Genomic DNA, 12,856 nt, shown 5'->3' with positions numbered 1-12,856 from the left:
TACTTTTTTTAATGGAGATCATATGACAAATTTGAAAAAAATCTTTTCATTTATTCTCATTTTATTTGAATCACATTGTGACCACAATCAACCCCACTCTCATCCCACTGTGCGCTCTTCGCCAGACACCGGAAAAGCCACCCACAGAACAGAGCATCATCATCGCTTTCCAACGATGACGATGACTTCCACCCAACCTCCGGCAATGACGCCTCCGATGACGGCTGCTGACGGGCCCCGATGATAATGATGGAGGGAGAGTCCTCCTCCCTTCCCCACCTCCAGTCGGCATCGAGGTCGGTTTATTTGCCAAGAAGACGAGCTCGGCGGCGGGCTCTGAATTTCAACGATGTCAGATTGAGTCGAGATAGGAATGTGTATAGCGGTTTCCCCGCACTTTCCTTACCCCTCCCCCTTCACGACAAAACCGCACGGACGGATCAGGACCTTTTCAAACCACCCACCCAGGGTGGGGGGGGGGAAGCTAGTCTGAGTTGCTGTGGCTTTCCGGTCTTATGTAGGTGAACTCGGTCGGAATAGGAGGAAATGTATATTATCTAATCTTCATCACAATTTGACACTGTTTTATTTACACAACGATTCGCAACTTTTTTTTCTGCTTTCTCCTCCCATGTTTTGAGGGATGGTTTTTAGGTGGGGTGGAATATATTAAATTAGTGTAGCAGGACGGACGGAAGGGGAGCTCGGGATGAACACCCGAGATAAGGTTTTCACAGGTCAGGTGGCAGGTCGAGGGGGGAAGGAAAGTAAATTATACAAAATTTATGCCAGTCTCACCCCAATTTACACACAGACAGAGAGACCTGATGCCGATGGCCATCTTCTTCTGGATGGGGGGAGCAGAAATTGGGAGGGGTGAGTTGACGTCCCCTTGAGGGTGGAAAACTTTTCGACCAACTTGGCCCGGCTCGGAAGAAAAGTGGGAAATTTAATTTGTTTTGTGCTTGGTGGAGGATGCCGGGGGTGGGGGATAGAGCGTCCAATTTCCCGTCCCGGGAAAAAAAATCCCGGGAATTCCCGGGATTTCCCGAAAAAAAATATTTCCCGTTTCCCGGGAAATTTGTAAATTTCCCGGGAATTCCCGAAATTCAAGCGGAAGTATACATTTTATTAACTTTCTGGTACATTTTTTAAACTTTCAAAAAAAAAATCGAAATAAAAAAACATATTTTAATAAATTCAATTTACTGTTCTTATTGAACTTATCAGTTCGTCTAAAAATTTTATGTCAGGATTTATTTTAGATGTTAATAATTTCTGAAGCATTCACAACTAGGTATAGATCTTGTACGATATTATGAATAAACTTATGTGGTCATAACTCGAGACAGGGTTGCCAGATCTTCAATGTTTTGAACTCTTTGGAAAGGCCTTTTAATTACCTAACGATGGGTCGGATGATGGATCTGGACATACATTTAAGTGAGATCCGGCTTCAAAAAAGTACATAAATATCACTTAAGTGGTCATAACTCGAGACAGGGTTGCCAGATCTTCAATGTCTTGGACTCATTGGAAAGGCCTTTCAATTACCTTACCAACTATGGGTCGGATGATAGATCCTGATATAGTTTACATACATTTAAGTGAGATCAGGCTTCAAAAATGTACATGAATACCACTTAAGTGGTCATAACTCGAGACAGGGTTGCCAGATCTTCAATGTTTTGGACTCATTGGAAAGGCCTTTCAATTACCTTACCAATGATGGGTCGGATGATGGATCTGGACATAGTTTACATACATTTAAGTGAGATCCGGCTTCAAAAAAGTACATAAATATCACTTAAGTGGTCATAACTCGAGACAGGGTTGCCAGATCTTCAATGTCTTGGATTCATTGGAAAGGCCTTTCAATTACCTAATCAACGATGGGTCGGATGATGGATCCGGACATCGTTTACATGCTTATAATTGAGATCCGGGTATTTGTGAAACACATTTTTATACATAACTTTTGAACTACTTAACGAAACTCCAAACAATTCAATAGCGATGTATGGAACCCTCAACCAAGTCGAATGCAACTGGTTCGATCAAAATCGGTTCAGCCAGTGCTGAGAAAACTCAGTGAGAATTTTGGTCACATACATACATACATACACACACATACACACACACATACACACACATACACACACATACACACACACAGACATTTGTTCATTTTTCGATTCTAAGTAGATATGTATACATGAAGGTGGGTCTAGGAGCTTTTAATAGAAAGTTCATTTTTAGAGCAGTGAGGAAGGCAAAATCGAGAAATTACAGTCAAAAGTTTAAAATTCATAGAGCACTTGAGCTACACTCAAAAAAAATGAGTTCGCGTAAACGTGAACAGAGCTCATGCCAGCGGGAACCAGGAAGAAAACTGTTCACTTTCATGGTGCAATGCACTATAAAAGTTGAACAGTTTTCTTCCTGGTTCCCGGTGGCATGAACTCTGTTCACGTTTACGCGAACTCATTTTTTTTAGTGTACCAAGGGCGTAAAGTTTAAATCTGAAACTACTAAACAACTTTTTTCTATGAAAATTCTTTTAACCGAAGTCTTTTATTAGGCCGAATCATTAAAAAATCATTAAAAAACTACTTCAAAAAATGTAAACATATTTCAAATACTCGCTCCAAACATTTGAAAACTGTAAGTTGTAATTACATAAAAATGGTATTTCGAGTTAACAGCAGATTTTTAAGGTGAATTCAATGCTTATATATTTATTCATGAGATCAATCCAGTAAGATTTGTTCTGAATAAATTTTTTGCCATGAAAAACATATACCTGGCTACTTCTTATCAATACAAAATACTAATCATTATATTTTGAACGAACGCATTTAGAAAATTTATGTATTTTCCTGAAGTTGTATGTTTTTTTACAAGCAGCCAAGGCCTTACACTTACTTTGACCATTAGAATTGCTATTTAATACTATTTTGTTGCAAAATATTGACCAAAACCAGGATCAGAACAATTTTCGATTAATTTAGAATTTCCCGGGAATTCCCGGGATTTCCCGGGAAATTTGTTGAAAATTTCCCGTTTCCCGGGAATTTTGTAACCCCGGGAAATTGGACGCTCTAGTGGGGGATAATTTAATGCGTTTTTCGCTGGAATTATAAACTTGTTTGCAAACACACGCACGCACTCAAACTCTGTATTTTTCATTCAGGCCTGCGAGGGGGTGTTGGTTTGTTGATTAATTGATGAACTGGAAGAACCGTGGCGAAAGTTCTGTGGCTAAAGGAATTTGGGAAAATTTTATGGGGGTGGAGAAGCAATTTATTTTAGCTAATTTTGAACCTGGGTGAACAGATTTGATTGCCGTGATAGTCGGCTTTGGTTCAAAGTTTGTTCTGGGTGAGCGAATTTAATCTGTTTGCTGGTTAGCGTTACTAGTTTTTAATTATTGATGAACCATGGATTGATTCCATTTAGAATAGTAATCAACTGATTTTCAAAACTAATGTTAAAACAAATATCTAATGTCATTATAATTGTACTCCCAAAAAAAAACAAAACCATAATTTATTCCTTCAACGACAGCTCGCACACCCATTACGACGCTAATCAATTTTATCTTTCCAAAATAATCCCAATTTTGCCCAATTACTGGTCATTTCGACGATGGTTCTAGTGCACAAATGTTCATTAAATGAGCTCTCATTTCCGTCCAATGTCCCGCACCCCTCCCACCCAACACCCTGGTAAACTTTCGGCAACACTGGTAATTGGAGCTCCGGCCAAATGAATAATTGTTTAATTAGAGAAAATATGCTATCGACGCCGCTCCTCCCCCACCCAAGAGAGTGGACACAACACAGAAACTCCGGAGTAAAGTTTGGAAAGGGGAAATGATTTTCGGGAAAAGTTTTCGCGCTCACCCGAGGGGGGAGGGTCAGTTCGGTGGAAATGGAAGTGAGTTTTGTGATGGGGTTGGTCGAATGTTGGGATCGAAACCATTTTGTTGCCAGTTTCAGATTATTTAAATTTTAAATTAAAATGATTAAAAAAAAAATCAGAAAATCATTGCTAGAAAACAATAAAAATCTAAAAAATTAGCATTCATTTGAGTACATATAAAAAAAATTTTATCACTTTTATCAAAAATTATATTTTTCGAGACTATTTTGAAAGTTGACTTTTATCTTAAAAAAAATAACATTCTTAGCAGGGAAGAAAACGTTTCACTGAAAAATCCAATTCAAATAGTGTTTCCCGAAACATCTCGCTACAAAATTTGTTTTTTTTTTCATCACTTGCCGAATGTCTGTTATGTACGAATCATGCTTAAAATCTTCTTTTTACAATTCCATCGTGAAACTATTTACTTTTGCTGTTATTCTCGAACGACGAAACAGACTACTTTTCTCTACCAAAATTAACAGAATCGAATAGCAACCCTTATCCAAACAAATTCTGAAAAGTCTACTTTTAAGCACTGAAATAAACGCTGAAAAATATAACTTTTAAGCACTTGTTAGGAAAAGTTGAACTTTTCAACATTTTTTTTTTTATTTAAACGATTTATTAACTCAATGCATGGATATTTGTCCTATAATTCTGTTCAAATGGTGTTTTTCGGAATTGTAAAAAAAATGTTGTTTGGAACTTGTTGCAAAACTTGATTTTTTCACCACTCGTCGTATTTATCCAACTCGGTAAACCTCGTTGGGTAAATGTACGACACGTGCTGAAAAAGGCCTCTTTTTGCAACTTGTTGCATTAAACTAATATTTTGCAACTTGTTTCATAAACTACTATTTTGATTTCAATATCAATATGTAAAAGTTTTTTTTTACTAAAATTGCATTTAGGCCGTTGCAAATATTTTTCAAAGTTTATGTCGCCCCCCCCCTTTCAAAATTAGTCTGAATAATCACGGGGCAAAAATATATTTTTTCAAAAATCTTCAAAATTTTAATGAAAATAGAAGTCAAATCTACTTAAAACAATCTAAAACGCATTTTTCTGCATTTATAATCATATTTAGCATGTTTGGGCTGGATTAAAAGTATTTTGAAAAATACTTTTTTTCTGCAAAAAAATAAATTTTCGTCAATTCTTAAGTATTTTTGAAACCAAGGATTGCAAAACAACTGGGCAGGTGTAAAATGCATTTTGAAACACTTTGTTCATTCAAATGTTGAAACCATGGCTCATAAATGCCATGTTTAAACTTTTTATCCCCCGACTTTAGTCAGAGTCAAGGGACATAAACTTCAAAAAATATTTGCAACGGCCTTATCGCACTTTGCTAAGGCTGATGCAAATATTTTTTGTTTTTGTTAAAAAATAAATATTGAAATATCAAGCCATATTTTCAGCATTTGCATGGAAAAAGTGTTTTATAATGCATTTTACACAAGTTAAGTTGTTTTGCAATCATTAACATTCAAAAAATGAATGATTTGTCGAAAACAGAAATTTTAGTGATAAAACAAACTTAAACATCGAAAATATTCAAAAATTAAAAAGATATTTTAATCAACTCAAACATGCTAAAAGATTTTTCGGGCCATTTTGAAGGAAGGGGGGGGGGACACAACAACTTTAAATAAAATTTGTATAAGCCTAAGTAGAGCGTCCAATTTCCCGGGATTACAAAATTCCCGGGAAACGGGAAATTTTCAACGAATTCCCGGGAAATTTGAAATTTTTCGAAAATTGTTCTAATCCTGGTTTTGATTAATATTATTAATACTTCGCAATAAAATTGTATACAACAGCAACTTAAATGGTAAATATAAGCGTGAGGATTAATTAATGCTTTGACTGCTTGTTAAAAACATACAACTTCAAGATTATATGATTTGCTTAGCTTTTATTGGTATTGGTATTGGCTGTGTTTCAACTCGTACAAAATATAGTTTTCCAACTCAGAAATGGTAAAGTAAAAAGGTTGCCAATATCTGCAATGTAAGATACGTCCCCAAAAAGTTGGTTAACTCAAGGTTGAACCTCAATATTTTTAGCTATTACAACCCAGATTCATTATTTATTCACTATATCCAGGTAAATAAATATAAATTTTGGGTTTACCAACTGTACAAAATTTGTTCTTCTTTGAATCTGTAAACCTGTCTTAATACTAACAGTTGACGTTTAATAAGCTTGCCTATCTTATTTGAAAATATTTTTATCGCAAAAATCAGACAATTTTACACAAGAATGACGATTTGCACTTGATAGTTTGTCACATTTATGTTGATATATAAATTAAACTATATAAAAAGATTGAAGACTCAAATTTGGTCCAATTTTCCCATACGCAGAATAAACTGCCTTTTACATAAGGTTTATCAACATAAATGTGTCAAACTATCAAGTGCAAATCGTCATTCTTATAAAATTTGTGATCTTTACGATAAAAATATTTTCAGATTATTAAAATCTGATCTAACATTTGAAAACGGCCAAAAATACTTTTATAGCGGAATTGGGGTTAAATGAACCCTAGATGATTTTTACGGTGCAAGTGGTTGTTTTTACTGGATTCCTGGGACTGTTTCACATAAGTTTAAAGCATTTTGGATGGCCGTTTAAAGCCTCCGCTCTAAATACAGACCAATTTTCAAAAAAGAAAAAAGTTTTTCCTTTTTGGGTGTTTTTGAAACCGCCTTGAGGCAGGGGTATTGAAAAACACCATAAAGGCAAAAAAAATAAAAAAAACCTTTTCAAAAAAAAAACTCCAGAATTATTCCAGCCATGCTTAAGTAATGAAAAACACAAAATATAACAGATATAATTATTGTATGTTGAAAAATAGTCCAAAAACAGTTAGCAAATATAAATCAAACAAGATTTAATATCTCTTAAAATAATATATTGAAACCTAAGGAAAGAAGTTGTTGAAATCGACTTACTAAACAAAGTAATTTTTATTTCTTAAATGCAAAATGGTTTGGCAGTGGAAAGTCAATTTAAATTGATTTTTATAATTTTAGTGTTATAGAAATAAAAAAAAATATCTGAAATTTAAGAACCACCCCAAAACCATCGGTCGTAATTGCAACCACCCTTCTCCAATCATTACATCGGAAGCTAAAAAAATGTGAGTTCTCCACCCATCATCAACAAGAAAAAAACCCTCATCATCGTCCTTTTTCCCTCCAATCAATTTGCTCCACGTTCCATTCCCGACTCCCAGTCCCGTCTACGTCCAACCCAAACACACACATACCCAGAAACGCGAGAAAACAGTCAAACAATTATCCCAAAACCTTCGCCTCACACTCTACCCACCCACCCACTGTGGGTGTGGGTGGCACTGTGGGGTGTCAAAGTTGCGCTTTTCTGTGTTTTCCCCCGATCTCCTCTTCCACCCAAAAGGCTTGTATTTAGCCAGTTTGGGGGGGGAGGGTGGCAACGTTGTTGGCAAATACTGAAACAACGAATTAAGCTCTTTTCACCCCCACCTCTTTTTTTCGCGGGAACCTGTTTGCGGTGTGACGGTGCCGTCGACGGGGAAAAACTTGCGAAAGAAACCAGGCAATTGGAAATGAAATTGAGTTTATTAGTAAATTAATTAAGATAAAAACACACGGAGAAATCGTTACGTTGTTTCGGTACGTGCTTGGCAAACGAGAGTGAGAGGGGGTGAAAAAAATGGGTGGGTGGAAAAAAGGACCTGTGAACACAACACGCGCGCAGGTGAGCCATTTAGTAGCACAGGTTGATGGAGCGGAGGGGGGATTTGAGGGCAGGAAAATGAAATTGGAAGGCAGAACAAAAAACGTGAGGATGGTTTAATTGAACTGTAACGATGAGATGAATGCTGTGTGAGTGTGTCGTTAAGGGTGGGATGGGCGGTTTATCCGATGGAACAGGTGGAAAGTTTGAGCGGGAATGAGACAGGGGCTGATGAAAAAGAAAAGCGATAATCTCTCACGTATGCGGAGCACAAATAATTATCTCTCTTGAAGGTTTATTTTATTAGTATGTTTAATGTAGAAATCTGATTTTTTTTTCTGGCCCTGAAAAGAAATTTGGCAAAACAAACCTTATTTAGGCCACCCCAGTGATAAGCGCCTGTCAAGTTTACTGGATTTACCTCTTTCGAAAATTGATTCTCGATTGTCTTTTATAATTTCAGACTTTGATAATTTAAATTGTCCTTCGCTACTGAACACTCTCTCTTTGCTCTCCCTCTCACTCCAATCGGGTAGTACAGCGAATGGTTCAGAGAGATCGATTCCGTCAAGTCGCTCAAAGCTGACTGAGAATGGTTTGCGATTGGCTTTGCTTTGATCATTTAAGAAATTGTTTCAAATCAATTATATCAATAATATTTTGCAATTTTGTTTACTTTTGTTTACCCAACATCAAATACACATTTGACAGCAATTTCCACAATGCCAAATTCTGATTCACGGCAAACTCTTGTAGTGCAGGCACAGTGAGCGCCGCGCTAGTATATTTTTGGGCTCTCTCCTCTCTGGCATATTCGTGTGTGACTCTGGTTGTTTCGCTGAGTGAAGCGATTGAACAAGCCGCTGGCCGCCAGCCTGTCGTGTTCGCTCGCGAATGGTTGCGCGCTCCAGGCGGCAAAGATTCGTTCGGTGATGAGTGAGTGATTTCTGAACTTTGAACTAAAAATCAGGACCCTTGATTTTTTACATGGATTAAACTTAGTGTTTATTTTTTTATAATTATTGAAATAGTTAAGCATTTCTAAAATCTGTATCTTGAGAATACAATTTCTGATTGATTTAGTGTCTTCAGAAAAGTTGTAGGCGTTGCTTTAAACGTATCATAAAAAAATAGCCACACACTTTCAAAAAAAAACAATTTTTATTACTAGACTTTTCACAAAAAAAAAATAATTGCTCAAAACAACAATTTTCGAAAATTATCTTTTATGAGGCCCAAATGATATCAAATTTAAGGGATGATTTGAAAATTTCGAAAATATATTTATTCGAAAGATCGGAAACTTTCACCACAATTTATTTTTTTGACATTAAAAATCGATCTCAGATTTGCTGGGTTATTTTATCTTAAAAGCTTGACTTATTTTGTAAAATAATTAGCATTGGCAATTCCTAAAGTATAAAATTATCGATTTTTCATCTTTTTTTAACACGTTTTTTTTTGATAAATTGGCAACACCTCAAAATGAATTTCGACCAACTTGTGCCATAGCTCAAAAGATGGCACTTTTTGGCATCTAAAACAAATTAAGTAAAGGAGAATTAAAAAAAAAATTATTTTGAGCAATTCTGTTTTTGTATATGAAATGTTCAATTAAAAAAGAGTGATTTTGTTTCAAAGTGTAACTATTTTTTTTTGAAGGGGAAGGTTGTTAATCGATAGAATTATCGTCAGTAATATTATCGTATAACGATAAAGATAATCGTTATTCCGATAATTCTATCGGTGATAATTTTATCGACGATAACGGACGATAACTTATAATTAATATATTTATTAATTTAACTAAAACCAATCCAATTATGTTTAATTTTAAAGCTTCCCCTCAGTATTTTTTTTTGATAATATGGTATGTTTCAAAGTATAAATACTAAAAAAATCACAAAATACCGTATTTTTTTAAAGTACTCAAATTTTTACTATTTGCAATATGGAAACGCAAACGATTCGAAATTTTGCATGCATTTTCACTTTTTTAGATTGTTTTGAATGGTGGTGGTGGTAGTTGATTTATTTCATGCAGCTTTAACATGTTTGTCATTCGCTGCCTGTTTTGAATGAAATCCTCAAATTTTCACAAAATACCTATTTTCTCGAAAATACTCAAATTTTTATAATTCGCAATATGGGTATCAAACGATTCGAAATGTTGCATGTATTTTGGCTCTAGATTAATTTTTCAAAACAACTTATCCGTCATGAGTTTTCTATGCAGATAGACCTTTTGAAAACTTAATCTAGAATTGTTTTAGAGTTTTTTAAATGGAATATTAAGTTTTTTTTACAAAATACCGTTTTTTCCCGAAAATACTCAAATTTTAATGTTTCGCAATATGGGATCAAACGATTCGAAATTTTAAATGTATTTTAACTGTTTTGTGTTTTGCCTTCCTCACTGAGGTAAGGCTATAATCCTGCTCTAAAAATGAACTTTCTATTAAAAGCTCCTAGACCTACCTTCATGTATACATATCGACTCAGAATCGAAAACTGAACAAATGTCTGTGTGTGTGTATGTGTGTGTGTATGTGTGTGTGTATGTGTGTGTGTATGTGTGTGTGTATGTATGTATGTGACCAAAATTCTCACTGAGTTTTCTCAGCACTGGCTGAACCGATTTTGATCGAACCAGTTGCATTCGATTTGGTTTAGGGTCCCATACATCGCTATTGAATTGTTTGAAGTTTCGATAAGTAGTTCAAAAGTTATGTATAAAAATGTGTTTTCACAAATACCCGGATCTCAATTATATGCATGTAAACGATGTCCGGATCCATCATCCGACCCATCGTTGGTTAGGTAATTGAAAGGTCTTTCCAATGAATATGAAACATTGAAGATCTGGCAACCCTGCCTCGAGTTATTACCACTTAAGTGATATTTATGTACTTTTTTGAAGCCGGATCTCACTTAAATGTATGTAAACTATGACCGGATCCATCATCCGACCCATCGTTGGTTAGGTAATTGAATGGCCTTTCCAATGAGTTCAAGACATTGAAGATCTGGCAACCCTGTCTCGAGTTATGACCACTTAAGTGGTATTCATGTACATTTTTGAAGCCGGATCTCACTTAAATGTATGTAAACTATGACCGGATCCATCAATCGACCCATCGTTGGTTAGATTATTGAAAGGCCTTTCCATGAGTCCAAGACATTGAAGATCTGGCAACCCTGTCTCGAGTTATGACCACTTAAGTGATATTTATGTACTTTTTTGAAGCCGGATCTCACTTAAATGTATGTAAACTATGTCCGGATCCATCATCCAACCCATTGTTGGTTAGGTAATTGAAAGGCCTTTCCAATGAGTCCAAAGCATTGAAGAACTGACAACCCTGTATCGAGTTATTACCACATAAGTTATACATTGTGTTCTTTTTTTCTGGATCTAAAAAAATGATGAAACCAATCATATACCCATTTTTGGTAAAAAGTGAGGAAGGCATCAACCACATAGGTGGATTAAGTTAGTTTTTTGAATGAAATATTTCATTTCATTTCATTTATTGGATTGTTTTGGCAAAAACATCAGTGCAGTAATTATCCTAAGCTGAGATATGGGGTACCTTTCAACAGCTGACTAATTCAAACAGTGTTTAGAGTTTACTGGTACACGGGAGAAAAATTGAGCAGGGGAAGGAAAAAAATAACAAAATAACCTTCGAAATTGCTAATAGATAGGGGATAGTTAGAGGAAAGGAGGTATTTCTTATTCTAATATCACATCAAGGGGACATCTGCTGCAGCAGAGGGTTAGCTGATGTGGCACACCCCATCCAAAACTTTGGAAGCACTCGTAGAAGCCAATCGTCAATCAGCTCCATCTTCGCCATCCTGTGGACGTCGTCAGTCGGGTGGAAGGGATCCAGGTTTAACACCATCTTCAGCAGCCGGTTCTGCTTCACTTGCAGTTTCTTCCGATGTGAAGCAGCGCAATCGTGCCACGCCGGGTATGCATACGTCATCGCCGGTTTGAGCACCGTCTTGTAGAGCAGCAGTTTCGAGTTGCGGTCCAAGTAGGAACGTCGTTTCACAAGCGGGTAGAGCATCCTGGTGATCTTGTCGCACTTGGTCGTGGCGTTCTTGATTGTCCAGGGCGGCCCCCAGGTAATTGACGTCCTCCGACCATGGCACATGGCTACCCCACACTGAAACCTCCCTGCGGGGAAGGTAGCGTGGGCTTCGCTTGCGTGTGAAGAAGATCGCTTGCGACTTCTCGGCATTTGTCGTTATCTTCCACTTCTTCTGGTAGCGTTCGATGGCGTTTTGGGCGGCTTGCAGCTTGGTCACGACGATGGTTGGATCGGAGTCTGACGCGAGGAATCCCGTGTCGTCGGCAAAAAGGAAGTAGCTGACGCCATTGATCATTGCCAAGTCCGCCGTGAATATGTTGTAGAGCGTGGGACTAAGGACGGCACCTTGCGGGACGCCGAAGAGAACTTCGTGCCGGTCCGACACATGTCCGTTTACCACAACGTGGTACGATCGGTTTTGCAGGAACGAGCGGACGATCTTCAGGATGTACAGCGAAAAGTTGGCGAGATACATTTTGTGCAGGATTGCTTCTTGCCACACTGAGTCGTAAGCTTTCTCGACGTCCAAGAGCACCATGCCGGCTGACTTGCGCCGCGCGAAGTTCGCGCGCACCTCCTTCACGAGCCGAACGAGCTGATGATTGGTGGAGTGCCCTCGCTTGAATCCGAACTGGGTGTCCGGAATAACCCGCGTGTTCTCCAAGTGTTGGTCGATGCGCACCAGAATTACCCGCTCCAGGAGTTTGCTGAGGGTTGGCAGCAGGCTGATTGGCCGATAGTTCGAGGGTTAGTGGCGTCCTTGTTTGGCTTCGAATGCCTATCACCACCGCATGCTTCCACGCGGCTGGGAAGTATCCGAGTCGGACACAGGTGGAGAAGATCTTGGCGATGAAGATGTGCGCCTTCCGGGAAGCCGCTTCAGCACGATGTTTCTCAGTTGATCCTGGCCCGGTGTTTTCTTCGCCTTCAGTCTTCGGATGAGCTGCGCCACCTCTTTGGGACGAACCAACCACGAATGGTTGTCCGCCAGCGGGGTCCGATCGATGGCATCGATGGAGTTGTTCACCTCTGCGACAGTCACTGGATCATCAGGCATCTGGTTGGTGTGAGCGCTAGCGAAACTGGCCGCCAGTAGTTTAGCC

General features: G+C 37.8%; 1 protein-coding gene across 15 annotated transcripts in view; it reads left to right on the top strand.

The window, feature by feature from the left end:
- Positions 1-12,856, top strand: part of LOC6043265 (protein groucho) — a 384,958-nt gene that overhangs the window by 291,095 nt on the left and 81,007 nt on the right. The window lies entirely within an intron of this gene.

The sequence above is a fragment of the Culex quinquefasciatus genome, chromosome 3 (genome assembly GCF_015732765.1).
Source record: "Culex quinquefasciatus strain JHB chromosome 3, VPISU_Cqui_1.0_pri_paternal, whole genome shotgun sequence".
Taxonomy (NCBI): domain Eukaryota; kingdom Metazoa; phylum Arthropoda; class Insecta; order Diptera; family Culicidae; genus Culex; species Culex quinquefasciatus.
This window is presented reverse-complemented; position numbering and strand designations above follow the sequence as displayed.